General features: G+C 41.9%; 1 protein-coding gene across 10 annotated transcripts in view; it reads left to right on the top strand.

Moving 5' to 3' along the window:
• Positions 1 to 23,340, top strand: part of LOC101156198 (disco-interacting protein 2 homolog C) — a 201,314-nt gene that overhangs the window by 61,156 nt on the left and 116,818 nt on the right. The window contains exon 1 of one of the 10 annotated variants that reach the window (XM_078934379.1): positions 6,358 to 6,423. The exons of 8 other annotated variants lie outside the window; for them this stretch is intronic. The gene's annotated coding sequence lies outside the window, so the exon portion shown is untranslated. Of the gene's footprint in view, positions 1 to 6,357; positions 6,424 to 23,340 lie in introns of those variants that run through there. One more of the 10 variants, XM_078934384.1, reaches the window with a different exon arrangement.

The following is a 23,340-nucleotide window of genomic DNA, read 5'->3' as shown; positions in this document are numbered from 1 at the left end:
TTCCTAAGGGAATTGATTGGCTTTAAGAAGAGAAATACAACGGCATTAATCAATAGTTTTGTGTCAATAATCTATGAAGTCTCTTGTTTTTTTTAATTGTAAATTATGGAAGAAGCTGGAGAATCAACAAAAAGTCTTCTTCACAAAATAGGATGGATTCCTTCATTCTGTGCTAACTAACAGTAGTTGTTTTTTTTAAAAAAGCATACTGTATCTGCATATCTTTTTATGAAGGAGTTGATGGTGTTAGGAGGTAAATCGAGGAATTCCAGTGATCCTGTTGAACCTTCAGAGATGACATTTGATACTTTGGTGCTTTAAAAATGTCTTCTAACTTCCTAGGACCAATAGTATTTAGTTTTTGTCTCAAATAAATAAAAAAAAGCAGTTACAGTGTGTTTATCAAGACCAAAAAGAACTTGACACCATGGGAAATAATATTAAATGAATACTTTTCTGTTATATATTTAGTTTAATAAGCTTGAATACAAATCATTTTCACTTGACTGCACAGTGGCACAGTGGCACAGTGGTCAGTGCTGTTGTCTCTCAGCAAGAAGGACCCACCCAGCGGGGACTTTCTGTGTGGAGTTACCATGTTCTCCCTGTGCATGCGTGGCTTTTCTCTGGGCACTCTGGCTTCCTCGCATCGTTCAAAAACATGCTTTATAGGTGAATTGATGACTCTAAATTTTCCCTAGGTGTGGGTATGTGAGTGTGTGTGGGTATGTGATCGATGTGTGATTGTATGATTGTGGCTCTGTGACGGACAAGTGACCTCTCCAGTGTGTACCTCGCCTTCGCCAGCAGCCTCGTGACTCTGGAAGGGATAAAACTGGTTTAGAAAATGAATGAATTAATGAAAATATCATTTCTCATTTAGTAGGGGGGCTACTACATAAGTTTTTTTCTTCCCACTCTTCTTATATTTAATGGATTTAATGTATCGTGTATACTTTATTTAAAAGTGTAAATATTTATTTATGATTTAGAGCAATTGTGATTTCAAGTAGGTGAAATAATTTTCTTTTTTTTCCTCTATTTTTGAACACCAATTTAATTTCTTAAATAGGTTGAATATATTTTTATGTTTAATTTTATTGTCTTTTTTTTTGTTGCTAAAATCCATCAGTCAAGTAATCATCCATCCATCCATCCATCCATCCATCCATCCATCCATCCATCCATCCATCCATCCATCCATCTCCACTCAACCAGTTCATCAAACCTTGTCAATGAACAAAATTGCATTGCCATGGCAACAGCCTTAGCTGAAAGGGACTTTCCAACTTTGTTGTTCTCTCTAGCAGCTGATGAGTTTGAGGTGACAAAGGTGTCCAGACTAAAGAATAAAACGATCTTTGGGGATTATATACATAGTTTCTGTCATTTCTGAGCTGGAATTCTCCCATTTCGTTTTCCCCCCATGATTTTCTATGTGCGATGAACCAGATTATGGGGTTGATGTTTTGGTGTGTGGTTTCCTGACACAATCGTTTGGCTTTCCTGCCAGAAATGCTGTTTTAGGAGCCACAGTGCAGCTGTGGGGAGCTGGATTTTCTCTGAAAGGATGAGCACAAAAAATAAATGTTTGTTTGGAGAGCTGAACAAGATCTTAACCCCTCACTTACGCCTTAGCTTAAATTTGAATGGAAAAGCTCCATAAGTAAAGTGTAGATGTAAACAAAAGAAAAGTCAGCCCTATTTCTGTGCCTGATCATCATTCATGTAGCACAAGTATGGTGGTAGAAAGGCAGATAAATCCCACGGCTGTAGTTCTTCACGCTCTTGCACATGGGAGACATGCTTGTGGCTAAGCGGTACATTATTTATCATGCGCGTCAAAAACCTATGCTTCCTAAGTGTGACCTGACACAAGAACCACGTGTCTGCCCCCCCTACACACACACACACACCCAGCCACACACACACTGTCCCACGTGCAAGGCCATGAGCCGGCAGCGCACACCACACTACAGACAGGAATTCATTAACATGGGGTTTCTGTCACTGACACCAAGTTAATAATGTACCTCTGACTTTACTGAATTTTCTTAGAAATGGAATAATGCAAGACCTTTCGAGGGGAAGCGTCAGGTAAATGACACTAATGAAGGGAAAACAGTTGGGGCGTCTCCACAGAGCAAATGTGACCGCTGACAGATGTTTGAGCTGGACATGTTTACCTTCGAACCAAATGAATGTTGGAGTTTAGGAAACGCTCACAAAAGAACAGACTTTGCTGTTTTCTAACCAGATCAGACCTGAAACCTGTTTTTTCAGGGGATCAGATTCTGGGCTCTTCACTGACGGATAGACTCCACCTAAAACGCAGAGAAATGCCGATTCCTTGAAGGAGATTTTGCTGTGAGCTAGCTGCCCATAAATGGCCATCGTGCAGTAGAATGATGGAGGACGGAGTAGGAGGGAGAAAAAAAAGAGGACAGGGGAACGTAAAGCTTTCGGGGGGGGCGGGGGGCGGGATGAGCTTGACAGAAGGAATAAAAAGGATGAGAATCAGACTGAGAAACATGAAAGGAAAATGGAGAGGTAGGGTGGGGAGAATGTTGGAAACCATTCAACCTGAGTCAACAGGAGGGGGACAGGGAATCAGACAAACATGTTTGTGGATGAACTTTGGCAGCATGTTTTCCATCCCGGCTGATTACATACAGATTCAGGCTCTGAAAGTTGACTGTTTTCCAGCGGAGGATTTAGCTGCATCCAAAAATGATTCCAGTGGCAGCATGAATGTAAATATTACATTTGAGTTGGTTGGTTTTCTTCTGCTGCTCTTTTAGTAAACTTAAAACCAAAACCGCTTTGCCCTGTTTAGGAAAAACACACAAAAAATTAACAATTTACACTATGGATGCTCAATGATACAGTATTAGCAAATAATGTTTGTCGATGATGCTCAATGACAGAGTTCTGGCTTTACCACACTGACCGTAAAGGCATCATCTCACCTGAACACGTCAGCCGTGTCCTGACAGCTTGTCTGCGTTTAGGTCATTGACTGTACATGAGAACTGGACAGGAGTGAGTGTTAGATCAACTGGAGAAAATGGTTTACTTCCAGCTCCAACCAAATGAAGTCAATCCAGTCGCCATTTATTTGTAATATGGTCGTCACCATTTGGAGCCAGGCTTCACCACTAATGAGGGATTCTTCCTAGTCAGCCTGAGTCAACGTTTCTATGGCAACCACTGTCACCAATCAGGAGTGAGTTTGTTGGAAGTCTGCACCCTTAGCACTTGAAACCGGGCTCTGGAGAACCTGTCAAACATTTTGAATGTTGGACGTTGTGCCAGCAGGCACCACATAGTTTTATTGAGGCATCTGATTGGTCAGTTTATAACTTGAATACTGTAACTCTGTGATTGTGCTTTTATTGCATGTAAAAGTAAAGGTTTTTACCTTTTTGTTAGTATGTTAATTATAGTATACAATATAGTGTTCATTTTAAGACTTTTCAAAAATTATATTGACATTTGGCAAGACAGAAAGAAAGTCAGGATATAGTCTGACCTTGCTATTCAACAAATCGGTCGGTCAGTCGGTCGTTTTTAAAAAAAATAAAAAGCGGTTTTTATGCGGTGCAGCTGCTTTACAATTAAAAAAACAAAATACAAAAAAGGGAACAAAAGAAATCAAAGCAACCTACCCCTTTACCCTCTTTCTCCCCTCCATAGATAGATAGATAGATAGATGACTTTATTAATCCCACAATGGGGAAATTTCCTTTTCTGTGTCAGCAACACAACACTCAGAAATAATCTATATAATATAACATCAATAAAGGACATCACAAATGACATTTATATTAAATAATTAAAAATATTACTAAAATTATTATGAAATATAATTATCAAAAATGAGATTATTATTAAATAAAGAAATAAATATTAAATAAATACAGCTGCAAAAGTGTAAAAAACATGCGGTCTGCAAAACTGTAAAAAAAAAAAAAAACATTTTTTTTTTTCAAAATACAGAAATAACTAATGAAGTTCACACCAAAAACAGAAACAAACAACTGTTCAGGAATAAAAAACAATTTAAAATTGAAAAACAACAACTACAACAAAAGAAAATAAATAAATAAGTGAACGAAAAAAACACCCTGAGACCGTGGAGTGTCACTGTAACACAGTGTTGTACAGTCTGATGGCTGTGGGGAGGAATGACCTGCGGTAGCGCTCCTTCTTACACTGAGGGTGCAACAGTCTTGTGCTGAAGGAGCTGGTCAGCGCCTCTACAGTTTGGTGCAGGGGGTGGGAGGGGTTATCCATGATGGATGTCAGCTTAGCTAACATCCTCCTGTCCGCCACCTCCTCGATGGACTCAAGTGTGCAGCCCAGGACAGAGCCGGCCTTCCTAACCAGTTTGTTAAGCCTCTTCAAGTCTCTGCCTGCACTGCCCCCCGCCCAGCACACAACTCCATAAAGGACCACTGAGGCCACCACAGTGTCGTAAAAGGTCCATACACCCCATGACCCCTACACAATGCATACAGACAGGAATAAATGACTCTATTCATGAAAGAGACATTTGGCTTGGCTCTGCTTTGAGGAGACGCTCTTATACCAGGAGCAGCTCAGCCACAGAACATCACCACTGCACCCACCCACACCAGACAGCAACGGCGTCCACTCCTCCACAGCCATGAGTCTGCAATGATGAGCCCCAGCCGCCCAGCAAGGGCGAGCACCGCGGCAACAACCCCAGACCAAACCAGTAAAGGATCCCCATATGGAAACATAACTTCATAAATGTCAGCTGCCAAAAGCGTGACCAAAAAACCCAGATGTGCTGTCATGTGCAACAACTCACAGCTCAGCTTCGCACTTTTGCCACTCACGCATGCGCTCAGGTTCCATCCACAGATACTCATATGGCCTCAGCTGTCATCTCACCGTTTCAAAACACAAGGTCATAAGTACAATGTTTTCATTTCAACACGGTAAACGTTGTTTTTTTTCCCTCTGTGGTGCGTATTAATTTAATCGTTTATGAAGGTTGATGCGCAAAGTAATGTACATTGAGTGAAACCATAAAGTTTACTTGAAAAGAAGTGGCAGTATTTATATGGGTGGGTGGGGTCACAGTAACAGCGCTGCATTATTGGACCATTTCCCTGTGACGCCATAGGGGGAAAAACATTCATTGTGGGAAGAGATTGTCAATCAAACCCTTTTTTCAAAAAAGTTAAATCCAAAAAATACAAACTCACGACAACCTCGCTAGCCACCATCTTTCCCTCTGCCTGCCATCTGTGGTTGCTGACCGACCCCTGCTCTAAGCTGTTGTTGTACTGATCCTTGAAAAATGATCCATTCAGGCCACCATAAAATGTTAGCGTAGCTGCTACTGTGATTCAGCGCTCCGATTTTAGCAAGTGAGGCATTTAATGCCTATCTTTTTTTGGAGTTGTTGTTCTGAAGGACAATATCTTAAATAACAAATTCTCATGTTTGCAGAGTCAACCATAATTCACAAATGCAGCCATGTTTTCTCCTTAAGCATTGTTGTGTTAAAAGTTCTTTTTAGTTGACAGACAGCAAACGCTGCAAACAGCACCGACCTACTTCCGGTGGCTCATCTGACGTAGGTTGAAGTTGGATGGTCCTCACATGTACTTCTCCCCATGATGATGATCATTTGGCAGCAGGGTGTTCCGTCTGCAGACCCATGATGATGTCTTGGTGGATTTGTGTGGCGCTCTGTCGACCTGCTCAGGGCAAAAGTCATTCAAAAGTGTGCCATCAAAATGAGAAATCCGAGCCCAACCATAAATCACTGATCCCCTCGAGTGGTCAGATGATACAAAACAGGGGTACGGAGAGGCCATCCATTTTTTTGCTCCATCCTTCGCACATAAAATCATTTAAAGCTTTAAATATGTCCTATTTGAGTTTTATTGCATCCTAGAATTTGTGCAGGTGTTCGATAACAGCTTAGAAGTGGTTTAATAAGGGATGTGTTAGAGCATTTGTAGGGTCTTTGTGAGTCCATAAAATGTTGCCCTGACTTTTTTGTGGAGTGGGAAGCACACAAAGGTTTGTGCGTCCTCGTGTCGGCTCTGTGTCCGCCTGCCTGTGTATGTGTGTCTGCCCAGAAGGGCCCTGTCACCCTCAGCATAGTGTGAGGTGAAGTGACAGATTTGGATCAGCAGGAGGGACTGGCCACAGCAACCGTGCCACGGCTAAATAATGCAGCAGCTCTAAAGTCGTTCACCTGAATTATGGAGACGAAGCAAGTGTGCTGGTTGGGAGGATCTGGCTTATGAGCCGGCCCACTTGTGTGGACGGAGGCAGCCGGAGACGGCAGCCTCTCAGACAGTCTGGAGGTCATTCGGGGGGAGGCGAGGAGCTGACAGACACCTCTAACCAGACGCTGCTTCCTGGCTTCCTTTACAGGTAAATGGATTGAATCTGTCTACAGCATCGGCGGGATTTATTTAGATGGCAGACAGACTGACAAAAGCCTTGGCTGAGGTATTTAATAGAAAAACGATGTTCTTTGAGTTTCTGAGGTGACTTGGGGTCAGTTAGTCCTTATGGAAGCTTACAGACTTTATAATTTTCTTAATGTTGGATTGCTTAATTGCGTAATTTCTCTGAGCCTCTTTAGTAAAGACAAATAGATGTGCAGCTCCTTATGGCTGCAGTCGTTCAGCCTCCCTTTCCTCCTTTCACACGCTCACAAGCCCTCAGTTTCTGATAGTTCTTAAAGGTTCTGTGGTGTGTGAGAGGGAGGGGTGGGGGGCGTGGACTGACTTATTTGAGCCCACACCTGATGGGGAAACCATGTGCTTCCTCTGGTGCACATTGAGATCACGGTAAAAAAATCTTGACCGGTCTGAAGTGCAGGTTTGAAACCACGAGGGGAGAATTCAGAAGAAAACAAAAACTGCTGGCTCTCACAGATTGGGGGGGGGGGGTGTCCTGCTTTGAATACCCTCTGGCTGCAGCATATTGAGGTCAGGCAGACGAGCAAGGGAAGGAGGAAGCTCTGGAGATCAAATAGAGGATGAAAGAGGCAGCGGCAGAAAGGTAGACGCTCAGCAGACAGAAGGGAGAGCATGTCGTGGCAAACTGTCAGAGATGAAGAGGGAAAGTGATGGATGTAGACACAAGGGGTGGCGGGGGGCCTCCGGTGTGGAGACGGGCAGGAGAGACCCTGTCCACAGGGTTTGTTGTGCAGCGTGTTAGTGTTGTTTGAGGCAGCAGGAAGGATGTTTGGAGGTGGGGAGTCCCGCTAACCAGTGAGAAAGAGGAGGCTAATGGAGGAGGGCAGACCAGAAGATGCTGCAGTGGTTCACATGCTTCTTCTGGAACTACAGATCAGTGTAAAAAACATTATTTTAAGGGAAAAAAATGTGCATTACGGGAGAAAAGTTTTTGAGCATCAAAGTTTTTCAGTTACTGAGGGGTAGATGGTGCAGATCCTCAATGTTCTTTGAAAGTGTTGTTCATTTCATTGTTTCCTGAAAATTGCTTTTTGTATTGGCCTGAATGTTGTAGTTTTGTACCATTTTTACTTTCAAAACCTCTGCACTTTGCCATGCATCTCTGTACCCTTAAAAAAAGGCAATACAAAACTTTGGTTTGACCTTAATTTAAAGGGTGGTCCTGTAAAATCCTGCTGTGGAGCAACGTTCATCTGAAAATGTACGAATAATCCCAGAATCCCGATCCTGATATTGGTGGCATTGGCCACAAAATGTGTTGTTTTGTTGAAATACAACACATTTTTAATGAAGACTGTTGAGGGGAGAGGATGCTTTTTTGATGATCATCTATGTTAGTTTTTTCAGAGACCTAATAAGAGACTCAATAAGCTCCCACTTCAATTTGTCCTGCTCCATCTGCCCATTTTGGGACATTTTTGTGTTGAGGGGGTCAAACTCTGGTCAAGGCGCCTGTCCCTTGTCAGGCTGCACTTTCACCATTTAGAATCCCTTTGGCGATGTCGAGAATTATCAATTATTAAATACATCAGTGGTGAGAATAGGATTATCAGTTATTTCTGTGACAAAATAAACATTTGAAAAGGGTCTTTGTTTGGTTTCAGTTTTATACAAGCTAAAGTCCAGAGGTAGAGCGGTCGGCCTCTGATTGGAATGTCGCAAGTTCGGTTTCCACCTTGTTTTTCCATGTGTCAGAAGGTCCGAGGGCAACATGGCAGTGTTAGAAACTAAATACAACAATGAGGTTTTTCTGATGACATTTTTTTTTGGAAAGTTTGGTTTTAACCCAATAGAATCCATGATGACATCGGTGTAACAGAAAAACATCAGAAATGGATTCTGTGATCCTCTTGGTTTGTGGTAAAATACACATTATTTTGTATATTTTGAAAAATTGAGTCTGAGTTCTTATTGGTTAAGATGGTATTTATATCTTACAATGGAAACAGCCTAGTTTTGTAGAAGCATATAAACAGTTTGTTTGTTAATGACCGTAAATGAGAAAAGATTGGCCATAAAATAGTAGAATTAATAGACGTAATTTAAAATAAATGTTGTTAATGCAGTGAAATTACAAGATGCTTAGTTTTTGTCCAATAATTGATCTGCTTTCGTTTTTATGCTACTGGTCTTTGAATGATTGTTTCTCAAATGATTGAATATCACATGGTTCCTGTACATTGTAATGTCAGTGTCGCTTTACATTAATAATAGCCAACACAAAAGAGAATGTATATTTATTGCAATTCCAGTAAATGTCAGTATATTTTTCAGCGCTGCTGTGAATCTTTCTGTATGCAGAAAAAACGAAAAGGCCATATTTATAAACTTTGTTTTGAATCAATTTTGATAGGACTGTTAAAAAAGAAAAGGGAATACCTACAAATAGTTTTCCTTCAATCATCAATTTTGTTAGTCAAAATTCTTTGCATTTTCTTTCAAGGCCTGAATGCAGTTATTGTCCATACATCCTAACTTCAGTGGATGATGCAGGGAGAGCAGTTTTCTGGATCTTCTCCACTCAGGACCGTGGGTTGTGGCTGTTGGAAGTGTTTCATTTGCAGATGTCTTTGGGGAGGAATAGCATCTGTGATCCAGGATTGGGAGGGGACTTTTTAGAACGTGATGAATAGATGAAACCTAATACAGAAACGAGTGCAGCACAATGCAGACTGCTTTCCTCTTATTTTGTGTTTGCCTTTCACCTGGGGGCCTCCGAGCGCAGCAACAGCTGCTGACGGAGCAGAACACAGGGCCGTGTCAGGGCGCTTGGAGCCTTCCAGGTCCAGTTTCAGATGGAGTTGGGGTGGTTTCATTGCAGATATTGATGCAGTTTTTGTATTGAATTTAGTGCAATTTAACCTGCAGTGTTACTTTTCTGCAAGAGAAAGAGCTTAAAAGCCCAACAGCATTACTGCTTAGTATGTCTGTGAAAATAACGTAGAAAATCCTGCACAGACATGTTTCTTACCACACAACAAACAAAAAATTGATTAAACTCATCCTGTTCTTTGAAATTCCATCTTCAGAGACTATCCAACACAAATTTGTCCAGATTTGTTTGTGTTCACTCATCTGATGGATTAGATTTCCTCACAGAGGGAAGGACAGTTAACAACACAAAGAATGTTTTTTTTTCTTTATTTTTTTTACTTGACCTATCCAACAGTTGAGCTTGCAGATGAGAACTGAAGGTGTCTTGTGTTGGACAGATATTCCTGTTACAACAGGTTTTTATCTGTATTTTTGACTGATGTTCCTCGTGAAGCTCACCTTTGCCACCGTCTTTGACAAATGCCTGTTCTGCTCCTCTGCACCAGCTCACTCATCCCTGTTATACATACCTCCAGTGCAAGGTGCGTTTCTTCGAGCGGCCACGGGTCTTTGAGCTGCAGATGAAGCGTTTAGACGAGGGACTGGATTGTTTTCTTTATCAGAGAACGGTTGATTGTGGTTCTGGATCAGCTAGCTGGAATTTCTGCCTGAGCTTATTACATTTCTGCTCAGATGATGTTTTATAGTGGGTTTGCAGAGTTAGCCACGTGAGGATTTTCATCTAACTCAACTGTGAGTACCTTGACACAAAGAAGTGTTTTTTCAAGTTGTAGACAAAAATGCAAAAAAAATGCAATTCAACGTGTTAACTAAACCAAGCTGAATGAAAGGAACTGGGAAAATCAGCAGCATTGCAATGCATTTTGCTACGGTTCTGTCTTTTAATAGGGGTGTAACGGTACTCGTAGTTGGACCGAACCGTTTCGGCACAGCAATTTCGGTTCGGATCACTTTTGTACCGTTTCAATTTTTCGTTTGTTTGCTTGTTTATTTTTACCCCCCAAATGTATTAACTTTACGCCGAGGCGGCACTAATGTTAACTGCGAGTTTCCGCAGAGACGCTCAATGTTGCCTGCGCTCGCACGCGTTTAGGAAGGAGGGGGGGCAGAGCGTGGCAGCACAAGAGTGTGTGTGTGAGCGCACGTTTAGGGTGTGCTGCTCAGTTCGCCGGAACAGTAATAAAAACGGTTTCCTCTAAAAGAACGGAGACTGGTTCTTTTATTAACCCGCTCTGGAGTCTCTGAGGGTCCGAACGGGGAAGTGAACCCCGAAGGAGGATCCGCCTTCGGCCCTGGAGAGGAGCTCCCCTGCGTTTTCCGACCACGGTCAGAAACCTCATTGCAGGAGGTTCAACAACTATTTGGTGACGGAGGTGAGAGTGAGCATGTCAACAGTAACATGCGGACGCGAGCCCCCCGAGATTTTAGTGTACCGTTACACCCCTAGTATTTAACATGTTCTTGTGGCAATTTTCTGATTATGGAGGACTTGTATAGAAAAATGAAGCTGCATTTCTGACTATTTCTTTTTTTTAAATGTTGTGAATCAGGAGCATTGTTCGAAAAAGATTGTTTTTTTTTATGTAGAATATACACAAGCTCCCTGGTTCTCTCCATTCTAAAGCATCTACTTGCAGACAAATAGATTCATGTACATCTTTGTTTTCCTCATCTGAGCTGGCGGCTGGCTAATAATGGATGAGATTTATTTGTGCTTTTCCAGACGCTTAAAGCATGTACAGTGTGTCCATTATTCATTCACTCCTCATTCATACTTGGTGATGGTAACTACTGATGTAGCCACAGCTGCCCTGGGGCAGACTGACAGAGGCGTGGCTGCCAGTTCTCACCTACTGCCCCTCTGACCATCACCGGGACATTCATGCACATTCACACACCAGTGGAGCCACACTGGAGGCAAGGAGGGTGAAGTGTCTTGCCCAAGGACACAATGACAGTTGACAGGAACTGGGGCTAGCAGGGATCGAACCGGCGACCCTTCGATCATTGAACGACCTGCTCAACCGCCTGAGCCATTGCCGCTTAAAACTGTACGGCTGGAAAGCTCCAATATTTCTCACTATTTTATTCCACCAGTAATGTTTGACTGGGGGTGTGAGGGACTGTAAGCTAGCAGGAGAGCATTTAAAAGCTGTAGTTGTGTTAAATCTGTCTTTGACTTTGAACAAATGCTGTTAGAAATGTCCATGAAGGTTTGAAATATGTTGGTTTTACTGTCCTCTGTTTTAAAGGGAGTCATTGGGCTCCCTGTGGGATTGTGGGAGTTGTAGGCTGCTTCCTAAACTTCTATCCATTGACCCATTTTTCTCCCAGTTTCCACAGAGCGTGTGCACCTTTTTGTGTTAAAATGTCATCACCTTCATGGACGTGCATGTGTATGTGTGTGTGTGTGTGTGTCTTCCGTGTGAAACAGCTCAGGATGTCTGTGTCCTGACTAGTTTAACTTCTCAGTTCCGTGAATCTTTTTCCGGCATCCTGTTTTCATACACAAACACACACCTGGGTCCTCATTCATCTGAAAACATGAAACCTCCTGGCGCTTCTGCAAACACAATCTGATCTCATGTACAGCGAAATATGTTTTTTTATTTTGTCATTCATAGCTGCATCAAATGCAAATTTCTTTGTGGTTCTAGATTTAAAAAAAACTTTTTATTATATTTTTTAAGTGCACTGTAAGCAAGCAACTGCTTTGAGTTTCTTTAGGACATTTCTCATTTGGTTGGTGGGAAACTTAACCCATAAAAACATGTTTTTAGATCAAAATGCTGCAGTTTGCAGAACACTTTTTGTTTGCACAGAATTCTAAAACATAAATAGTTGTAGACTCATTTATTCAAACATTAAATTAAATAGGAAGGCTTAATTTTTCTCCCCTATTTGCAAACCTTTGTTTGTTTTTGACCTAATCCCCCAACAAAAGATTGAGAAAACAGGTGAATTTGCCGCTGATTTGAAGATGAAATGAAGCTGAACCTAAGGATTTGTCAGTGCCTGCTCAGCTGATCACCGGTGAGAGGAGTTTAAGCTGACAGCAGCAGCTCCCAGCAATCATTGAACACTCTTCATTAATGATCCAAACACTCTCACTTCTACTTCAGCTAATTACAGTGGAAAAATTAGAGGGGCTTGTTACGCAAAAAGTACTGTTTTTGTATCTTTTAGCACAAACCCTGGTGGTTTTCTGTAATTTAGTTCCAATTACTGTCATTTCTTTTATTAAATCCAGGTGAGAAAGTAGCAGCAGATGCCCCTCCCCCCCCCCACACAAACACAGCTCCTCACTGAATTGGAACTGTGAAGCTCAGTTGTTCTGGTTTTCCAGGTAAATCTAATTTGCTGGGGTCATGTCTTGTCATGGTGATCTCAGCATGAAGGTGGAAAACACAAACACAGGTATCCAGTTCCACAAAAAACTGGTTTATCCTAGTGTCTTATGTTATCCATCTATTAAAAAACGAAACAAAAAAAAACACGTTAAAGGCCTGCTCTCATCATCTTTTCCTCTATTTTTAAACGCAGTCTCAGTGGTCTTTTTATGATTATACTGCTTTTAGCCTAAATCAAAAAACTGTTGTTTTCTAGGGCACAAGTTCTGCAATGTGGCAGGAGTTCATTAGAAATTCACCTCTGAGTTAAAGATGGGTCTCAAAACTCAGACATTTGTGAGCACTGTGATGGTAATTTACCCAGTAGTTAAATGCTTGCACTGTAGTTCTGTACACCTGGTTGGATGGCACAGTTGGGTGGGGATCTGGCTTGGCTTGGAGGGTTGTTTTTTTGCTTGTGCTGGGGGGGGCTGGGGTCCCACCCCAGGGAGGGGTTTCACCTGCACCGGATGGGCTGCTCTTCTGCACTTGGGGCTGGGATCACTCCTTCTCTGGCTCTGGGACAGAGTGAGGCAACCCTCTTGGGGCCCGGGGTGGCTCTGGGCGACACCTACCATGGCCGTGGGATCTGGGCCAACAGGCTGGTTGGCCCTGTCCTGGGGAGGCTGTCTGTGGGAGGGGTGGGTCCACTTTCGAGATGGATCCTTGCTCTCGAGCGTTGGGCCTCATCAAAAGTCCAATAGTGGGTGATCCCTGGTTGGGTCATGTTTACAACGCTCTTTGGGGACCCCCACTTCTCTTGGGTGTCCTCCTCCTGGGCGGGGATGGCCCCTGCCTTGCTCTCTCCTGGACCAACCGTGGGCTGGGTGGGTGGCTGACTGGAGCGTGGGGCGGGTCTCTCTTGGGGGGCTGGCTCATGCCTGCTTGTCTGTGGCTGGGTGCTCTCCGGGGGCGTTGCCCCACGCTGGGCCCCCTGACACGAGCATTCTTCTGGTTGGGCTGGAGCTTGCCCTCTTTGTGCAAAGTGGCGAGTAATATCCAATGTCTCCAGCATACATACATCCATAAAAGGACTTGGTTACTGGAGGCCAGAAGATTTTTGTATTTGTTTGTCGATTATTTTCAAAGTAAGTACACATATGTGACCATATGTTAAAGTATACATGTATAACACTTTTCTACCTTCCTAGAAGGCCCAAAGCGCTCTACAGTCCCATTCACCCATTCACACACTGATGGGGGCTTCGCTGCCAAACATTGGCGCCAACCCCTAACCAATAGACCCAATTTGGGGTTCAGTGTCTTGCCCAAGGACACTTTGACGCGTGGGCGGGCAAGGCGGGATTCAAGCCTGCTATCCTCTGATGAGAGGTCGACCGCCCTACCGCGGCACCATGGCCGCCTCATAGTACTTTCTTTTTTTTTAATTTACAGCAAAATATATATATAGAACCGCTTCTCCTCCACATCGAAAGGAGCCAGTTGAGGTGGCTCGGGCATCTAGTCCGGATGCCTCCTGGACGCCTCCCTGGAGAGGTGTTCCGGGCATGTTCCACTGGGCGGAGGCCCCGGGGAAGACCAGGACACGCTGGAGAGACTACGTCTCTCGGCTGGCCTGGGAATGCCTCGGGGTCCTCCCAGAGGAGTTGGAGGAAGGGGCTGGGGCGAGGGAAGTCTGGGCATCTCTGCTCAGTCTGCTGCCCCCGCGACCCGGTTCCGGATAAGCGGACGAAGATGGATGGATGGATGGATATATAAGAACATTAAAAAAGAGCAATTAGTTAAGCTTAAGCTTGCATTTGCACGTTTGTAAAAGTTAATTTATTGAATCAGAAGGGTAAAAGCCACACCTGTTGATATTGCAGTGGCTGTGCTTGTTGTAGAAAGCTTTTTTCCACTCAGTCCATTTGTCCTGTAGCCTGTTGATGTGCGTCTGGTTTCGGGAACAATGGCGCCCTGGTGAAATCATCACAAATATCAGTGCTCTGCCCTTTCTTTTTGTTTTTCTTCTGTCCATCGGTTTCATGTCTGTGCCTGAGCGTGATGTGGTGCGGCCGCTGTGAGGCAGATGCAGGCAGTGTGTTTGTGTTGCTTTATTTGTTTGGGTCTCATCATCTCAAGTCAATAAATAATGTTTAGTCACATAAATTTTAAACGAGTTTGAAGAAATTCTCCTCAGTCTTCAATACAAAATCATGTAACTCTGAAATATCTACCAAAGAGATCCCCTTTAACCGTTGATCCTCATATTTAATGTTTTGCTTTCTTTTGCATCTCAGTGCTGCAAAAGCTGAACTGTCCTGTGGGACAAATTCATTCCGAAAAAGCCTAAATGTTGCCACATGGATTTTCTTTTGTGTGTGATGGAGCAGCAGACAGAGCGGGATGGAGTGGGAAAATGAATGTGTTTCTGTGCCTGCAGTGCATACACCCAGCAGGGACCAGGGAGGCGAAAAGGCAGGAGCTTCGCAGGCATTTTACTCATGTCGAGAATGTAATGAAATCTGAGCCACTCTTCCTCCTCCTCCTCCCCTCCTCTTCCTCTTGTCTTTATTATTCTGGTGCTCTATAAATGTGGCTTTAAAGGCCCAACAGGAAATATCAAGAGCTTTGTTGTTGATTCTCAAAACATCTCAGCAGAATACAAAAGTGATACAAAATTATTCTTATTAATACAAAAATGTATCCATAATAATCGGTCCTTGTGTGCTCTTTTCACTTCAAATCATTTTAACTCACTTTCCACTTCTTGTGGAAATGTCACATAAGTGAAAAGGACTCATTGTAGTTGTTGACTGTGGACATACGGATCCCCCAGTGTCACAATTCAGGAGAAACACGTTCACTAAAGATCTAGAGATAGCTATTGAGTCGATTTCCCTGCTGATGGGGTTGAAATGTGTCACTTTTCAGGGTCTGAGGCAGACGGGAAGAAATCTACCAAAATGGGGAAAGGAGCCACTTGATTTTCAAAAATAAACCTCAGACTCTTTTTTTTCCACATCGTCAAATAAGCTGTGCTACATTTTGCAACATATACAGTACCATCGGCTGGACTAAGGATCGTGCTGCAAACAAAGCAAAAAGGGCACACCTCATGTTTTGTGCCTGTAGGGCCTTGTTTGCAGCATGTGAGAGAAATAGACTGAGTGATACCCTCCCCACCCCTCACTCCAGGAAGCCGAAATCTCATTGATATCAATATATTTGTCAGAGTAACCATTCTTGTAGTCCTAATTTATTTAATATTTTTTCTGTAGTGTGAGTCATTCACATAATAAAGATGCCTTGATAAAAGTTGCCTGGCCCAACGTTAGTAATGTTTGATTGACAGATTTTGGACCAATCACTGCTTACTGACGTCCATCCTGCGAAAAATTGGTAATTGAATTGACTTCATTTGGTTGGAGGCGTAAGTAAGCCAATTTCTATGGGTGACGCCACACTCACTCAGCCCAGTTCTACGTCAATGATCCAAACTGAACCGTTTTTTTTACTTCTTAGGAATCTGGTCGTGGAACTTCAGACAGTTAAAACTTTGAAGAAATGTTGCCTCATTTGTTAGCCATGACAAGCATTACCATGTCAGGTTCAAAGAATATTTATCGCAATTTTGACAATTTTAACAGAATGAAATACAAAAGAAATGGTGTTTGCTGCACATGTTGGCTTCTAAAGGGGCTTGACATGAAGGAAACAAGGGTTAGCTAACTAATATCGAAGATTGCAAAGTTTCCTCATATCGTGCAGCCCTACTGTGGATTATTATGATGCAACGCACTGCTTTAATGTGGTTTTAAACATGATGGGCTGCAAATTCTCCTTGACTCGCTTGTTTGACAGGTTATTCATGATCCTGTCCACTTAAATGTCTCTTGCCATGTTTTTCTGTCCCATATGTCTAATTCTGCTTTGCTAAACTATTCTGACACCTGCCCGTAAAAAGCATCAAACTGTGGCCTTTCCGTCGCAGCTCGTGTCTTTTGTTTTGACAGTTTTCCTGACCTCCATCCGCTTTTATTATTAGTTCTGTACAGGCATGAGCGCTCGTGAAATGAGATTTTTCGCACAGGGATGATTTTTGAAAGAAAAGCTCAGGAGGCAGATGAAGGATGAGCAAGGAGCAGGAGGTTCCTTCACCGTGAATTCTTCACACTTTATTATTATTATTATTATTTTTTAGTCAAATGAAGAATTTGGGGAAACTGGCGAGGCGGGCGATGCTGGAGTTTATGGGTCTTAATGGGCTCATCTAAATGCAAATGAGCAGCCAGGATAAGATGAGCTGTCTGTCCACCGCTGCTGAGGAACAGGAATATTTTTTCTGAGCTTTAAGTTGTCGTCAGTATGGAGACATTAATTAGATTTGGTTACAGGTTTTTAAAACTAAACATTGAAGTGGTTTTACTTCATCTGAGTCAACAGAGTTTATTTATAAAGCATACATTCACAACTAACTTTTTTTTAAATAAGCCTAATATACTTTTTTTAAAGTAAAAATCAAATATTATTTTTTAGACATGTCTATGATTACTTTTTTTCTGTTTGGGTTTTCAACATTTTTCTTGGTTAAATAACTAAGTGGATTTATGAATTTCCTGTTCAAGAACACGAGAAAGCGGCAGGTGACGCCCCAGCCGCCCCGCCTCACCTACACCCGGACTGCGCCGCACAGACAGACAGGAGCGCATGCGCTTTACTGTTTCGTTTCTTTCCATCCTCATAAAAGACGATTAAAAAAAAAAAAAAGTTCATTTGTCTATTTCTGGCCAGCTGTCTGATTACATTGGTATCAGTTTGTGACCCATTTATTCTTTTTTATGCACAAAAAACTGTGCACTAGAAATACACTAGGTAAGGCATGCAGTACATGTGCCTCAAGGCAGAGGGCGCTGGTGATCCCAGAGAATGTCAAACGACTGCTAAAGAAAAATAGAAATAGTGATAGCAGGTCAAGTCCAGTTATTCTTTATTGTTTTATATCATTTTCTAAATGGAGGATCTAAACTTTGTTTAGCCACGTCAGTGGCAGTGATCTCCACTGAGAGACTTTTAAAACTGAAAAAAGAAACTGAACACTTCTACAAGCAGGTTATCCACGTGTTTCATCAGAAGGAGTGGCGCACAGACTTTATTTATAAGTTAAAAAAAATGCTAGTTTGTAAATGAAATAAAAATGTTAAAGAGAAACTTAAAACAACACTTTAACTGTTGTTAATCAAATGGTGAATCTGCTCCTCTGTAGGGTCCTATGTTTGTAAAACCGACTGATGACGTCAGTGCCTCACCAGCCGTGAACCTCACCGCACGTCGCTATCAAATACACAAAAACTCTTGAAATAGGGCACAAAAGCAGTGTGGAACTGTGGAGCTTGTAAAGGAAACATAATTGTTCATAATTGTTAGGTGCTGTTTGGGTTCTGGGTAATGCCATGTTTCCACAGTAACCTCCTGCTTTTTCTGCAGCTATTATCTTATTTCCACCAAGAATGGAGTGTCATAAATCGCCATAACAAGCTCTCCAGCAAGTGTCCAGTTTGAAACAGCTCATAATTTAAGCATTTTTGGCAAATGAGCCTCTAGCTGCTGTGGTAACGGGTCAAACAGAGGATTAGGTCTGTTGATTCCCTCCAACCACTGCAGAAACAAGCACCCAAGTCCAGAGTGGATGTCTGAATATGTGCCACAGGATTAACCATATTAGCCATGTCAGATGCACACATGTGGCCGGCGCAGATGCAGGGGAAACTCAATCTGTGCACTTGGAACGATTAAGGACACCATAGGCGCTGAAGCACCAGCTGCAAGTTCAGAGGGAGAGCTGATGCTTCTGGGAGTTTGCTTTAGCAAGACTAGTGTTCAGATTTAGATTAAGTTATTTGTGGAGTTGCAGTGGAAGCACATTTTAATGTGATGCTTGTAATTATTATTTAATCATTTTAAAAAACCAAAATGTTCATGAGATCCATCCTAAAGCAGGAACATGCCATCCTTTCCACAACTAATGACGTGAGGGGAAATCGGCATGATTAGGGTATGTTTAGGGTACTTGCCTTGTTTTTAGTCATCAGATTTATTTAAATTTAACTGTGTGAACCAATACGTGGCTAGTCCTTACTGTGTCTGTTTGTACTTTTCCTGGTTGATAAACAGCTTAAGCATGTAAACTTGTGTTCAAATCTAAGGTTGAACCACCATCGCCCACCAGCTCCCTGTTTACACGCTCACCTGCTAGCCTACAGCTCTTCACACCCTCAACCGAACATTACCTGTTCAAGGAAAATGGCGAGGAGTATCCAAGCTGTCCAGCCGTACAGTTCTGAGCCAGATGTCAGGTCACATGAGGAAAGCAAAGTGGTTCATGGATCTAGTCATCTACAAGAGGATGCATCAGAATGAAGCAGATGAGGGACCTCGTGGCTGTCCAGCTTGTTTTCTACGTCTTTTTCAAACTTCATTTTTCATCTGCTCCTGATTCACAACAAAGAAATACACAGAAATTTGGTTTTAAGTAGAATTTTTTTATGTATGTCTTCCATCATTAGTAAAATGCCACAAGAACGTGTTAAAAGCAACCAAAACATGACTTATTTTTCTTTTTTGGGCCTTTAAATCAGCTTGTTTGTGTCAAGACAAAGCAGCAGTTCATTGTCTTCATCAAAAAGAGGAAATTCAGAAAATGATGATTAATAACAGACCAGCAAGTAAAACAGACTAAAAACAAGTGAAAAATTTTCAGTTTTGTACAACTTGTTCTCTAAAGCCGAGACAGGGAGATCACTGTCTAATATCTAGTAGGGTCACATTGAAGGTTTTAACAGTAGACAAGGGAGTTTCTAGAGGAGGAAGAGGAGGCCATGCAGATCCTTTGCTGACTAACACTGAGGAGTGGAAGAAGATCTTCTCAGAGGTTTTTCCAGCACCCGCTGGTATTTCCTCCCCGTCAGGCCGCTCGGGTGGGGTTCTGGGGGAATGCGAGTGCCCTGCCAAGCAGCACTGCAGCTGACTCTGGGCAGCACATGGAAATACCGCCGCTGCTCCTGTCATGCCAAGCAGGAGGCGCCTGTGCTGCTCCAGAGTGAAGGCCAGTGCTCAGGTCCTGAGGATCCTCAGCTGAACTGCTTTTTACCAAAAATGATGAGTTCAGGATGCACTTTCCTTATCGGTAGTCACAAAAATCAGAGTTTACTGCAGTAAAGTAAAGTCTGTTTAAAGCAGGGGTGTCAAACTCATTTTGGTTCGGGGGCCACATTCAACCCGTCTGATCTCAAGTGGGCCGGACCAGTAGCGTAAAGGCAAAATAAAGCTTTATTCTTGTTTTTTTTTACCCAATCTGAAAACAAGCCTCAACCAACATGGTAGCCTTATCATTCTTATTACACATTCATTCACAGAAGCCAATGGATCTTAAATAAAATTAATTTCACTTTAAAAAATATTGGTTTGTTCAATTTTATACAGACTGAATATTTTAAATCTGACACTGAAGCAATCCTGATAATAAATTCAAAAGGGTCTACATAAAAAAATGAAACATCTTCCTAAAATGTAAACGTCCAAACGATGACAAAATTACACTAAATTAAACTTGCAAACATTTGTGAACATAAGAGTTTGGAGTTAACCTCCTTTCTCTCCTGAAACTTCACAAGACCGTCAATATCAGGATTCAAATCCTGTGCAGAAACACATTTACTGTCATTCAAGTGTGCAAAACACAATGAAATGTCCATTATTATTATCATTCATTATTATAAGAATCTTTTCCTGGTTGCTGCCTGAATTTTGTGGCAACACCTGCCTTCTTCCTGACCATTGATGGAGCGCCATCAGTGACCAAAATTACTTCATGTGACCAGTTCACTTCAACATCGTCCAGCGCAGTAACTAGAGAGCTGACTATTTCATCAGTTGTTGTTGTGTCCATCAATTCAAGAAACTCCACTGTAACGTCTCTTCATCACCTCTAATAAATATGCACAGCTGTACATATCTGTGATGTTGGTGCTTTCATCAATAGTGACTGAAAATACAATAAATGACTGGATTCCTTTATATGGCTGCCCATGTTTCCTCAGAGATGTTGGATCTGATCGTAATTCTTGACAGACTCATGTTTAAGGTCGACTGCTTTGTGGGAACAAGACTTCTGCAGCCTTCAGCATTTTTCAATAAGTTCACCATCAGAAAATGGTTTGGATGTTTGCTCCAACTTTTCTGCAATAAGGTAGCTAGGTGACACTGCTCCATCACTGACATCATGGCTGCAGTAAATCCACATGGTTATTTATCGGTCCAGCTAATAGTTGCTAAATCTTTTTTATTCTTAACTGCAAATGGTGAAACTTTTCTTTGTGGAGAGTCTCATAGTGGTGCTGAATGTTATGTTCTTGGAGAACCTGTTGATGACATACCAAGCATGCAGGTTTGCATTCAGCTCCGTGAACAAATAAAACGCTTTCCATTTTCCTGGAAAGCTCAGGACTTCACTTCAACTTGTTTTTTACTTTTTGACAACATTTTGGTCATTAGGGTGTCACTACTGATCATCCTTCAGTGGTGAAGCTATCAGGGAACCAAACTACTGCCTGCCCAGACGCAGAGCTGTTAGGTTTCGTTTTTGTCACATGCAGAGTTATGTTGTTTCACCTGTTAAGCTTTTCCTTTGCTCCCCCTAGTGGCGGATGTGCGCATTTCGGTTATTTCTTTAAAAAATCATAACTCGCCACAGGAATGGACTAGAAACTTGCTTTCTTTTTAAAACATCCTTATGATTTTTATTCTTCATGTGTGGGCCGGACTAAACCACCTGGCGTGGGCCGTATGTTTGACACCCCTGGTTGAAAAACTTCATTTACATTTTTACAAATTAATATAACAAAAAAACTGCAACTGAGATAAGGACAGTATATTTTTAAATTCATAAAGATTTCATAAAGATAATGATTTTTCTGAAAACAACTTCAATCAAAAAAGAAAGATAGAAAATAAAACTGAAAACATTCGAAAAGACAGAGAAGAGCATAAAAAAGTTTACAATGTAGTTTTTTACAAAGTATAATAATTCAACAATACAAATAAAACAATCTTTTTTTTTAAGCTGCTGTAGCTCCTCCTGCTGGCTTGGGTTTGTTGCCGCAAAACAAGGGTTGAAACGGCAACATTTTCATTTTGCTAATTGTTTTATGTAGAATGGCACATAAAATATCAATTATTTTTAATGTAGGTTTTGCTTTGTCATTCAAGGACATTGAGAAAATGTATTAGCTTTTCTGGCATGATAGTTTTCTGCATTTGTACATTGTCTGCTTCTAAATAATAATGATAATAATAATGGATCAGCTTTTTCTGCACTTTTCCAGAAGTTAAAAGAGCTTACAATGTATGTCCATTATTCCTTCACTCCTCATTCATTCTTGGTGATGAGCTACTGATGTAGTCACAGCTGCCCTGGGGCGACTGGCAGGGGCGTGGCTGCCAGTTTGCCCCTAATTGGCTAACGTTTGAAGATGCCTGTGAGAAATTATTAAAATTTAAATCTAAGAAAGGTTTTTTTTACTTGCAAAAATGAAATTTCTAAAATAAATAGGAGAAATCTACCCTAATAATCCGTTCATCTTCTCTACGACAGAGCCCTTAAAACTTGTACCGTGTTCAGTTAAATTTACCGTAGATACAATTCCAACAGCCCAACAACACAAGAAGAACTCAGACTAGTTATGTTTTATAACATGGTTTGATGTGACAAATTTGTCTCTCTAGGATGTAAAATCCTGGACCGTTAGGATTGGCATGGTTAAGGAGGGGCAATGCTCCCCCAAATTCCAGGACCATCCCCACCCCCCCACAACCTCCCAGTATACTCATGCTTGACCCCCCCCCCACACACACACACACACACCCTCCACCCTGTCTGCACCCCTGTCAGGGGCTGCCTAGATCCGGCCCAGGTAAAATCATCACTAATGGGACTAATGGCACTAATGGTTTGTTATTTTTGTTCAAGCTCCAAAGTAAATTCAGAGACAACAATGAGCTGGATAGCTTCATTCACTGATATTTGTCCAGAAACAGTGCTGCATCTTCCCTGAAATGTCTGTCCTGGGCTTTTTTTCATTTCATTTGGGATAAACTAGTCATATTTAAGCACCTTATACACAAGCCAGTCAGTGGATTATGCACTTGTTCCTGTTTACATGTACAGGAATTAGGATTATTCTATAGATTGTAGACAGAGAACCTTTTGAAACAGAAACATAATCCAGCACTAAGAGAATTATTGTTTATTGCCCTCATGGCGGTGTCTGTTCCCGCTCTGGATGGTCGCCTCAACCTGTTACTTTATTTATCCAGTCAGACCTAATGGTGCACACATGTTCATTTCCAAAGACGCCCTTCTGCACTGAGCGTCTCTGCCCGACCAAACTGGCTCATGTTTATTGTTGGAGGACTCCATTATGAGTCAGAAGCTGCAGAAAGTCTCAACATTGTCTTTTTTCCACCCATTTTTACCTTTTTGAAACCACAAACATTTGGGGTTTTGGGCTCCTCCCACATTTTCAGTCCATTTGAATTCAAGAGACTGTTGACGTTTTGTCAGAGTTCCAACATTGTCCATGAAGACTGAGAGAGTCAGCAAAGTTTCTTGATTTGTCTATAATTGAAATAGTTTCACTTTA

Source organism: Oryzias latipes, chromosome 17, assembly GCF_053564925.1.
Source record: "Oryzias latipes strain Hd-rR chromosome 17, Olatipes_Hd-rR_3.1".
NCBI classification, from domain to species: domain Eukaryota; kingdom Metazoa; phylum Chordata; class Actinopteri; order Beloniformes; family Adrianichthyidae; genus Oryzias; species Oryzias latipes.
This window is presented reverse-complemented; position numbering and strand designations above follow the sequence as displayed.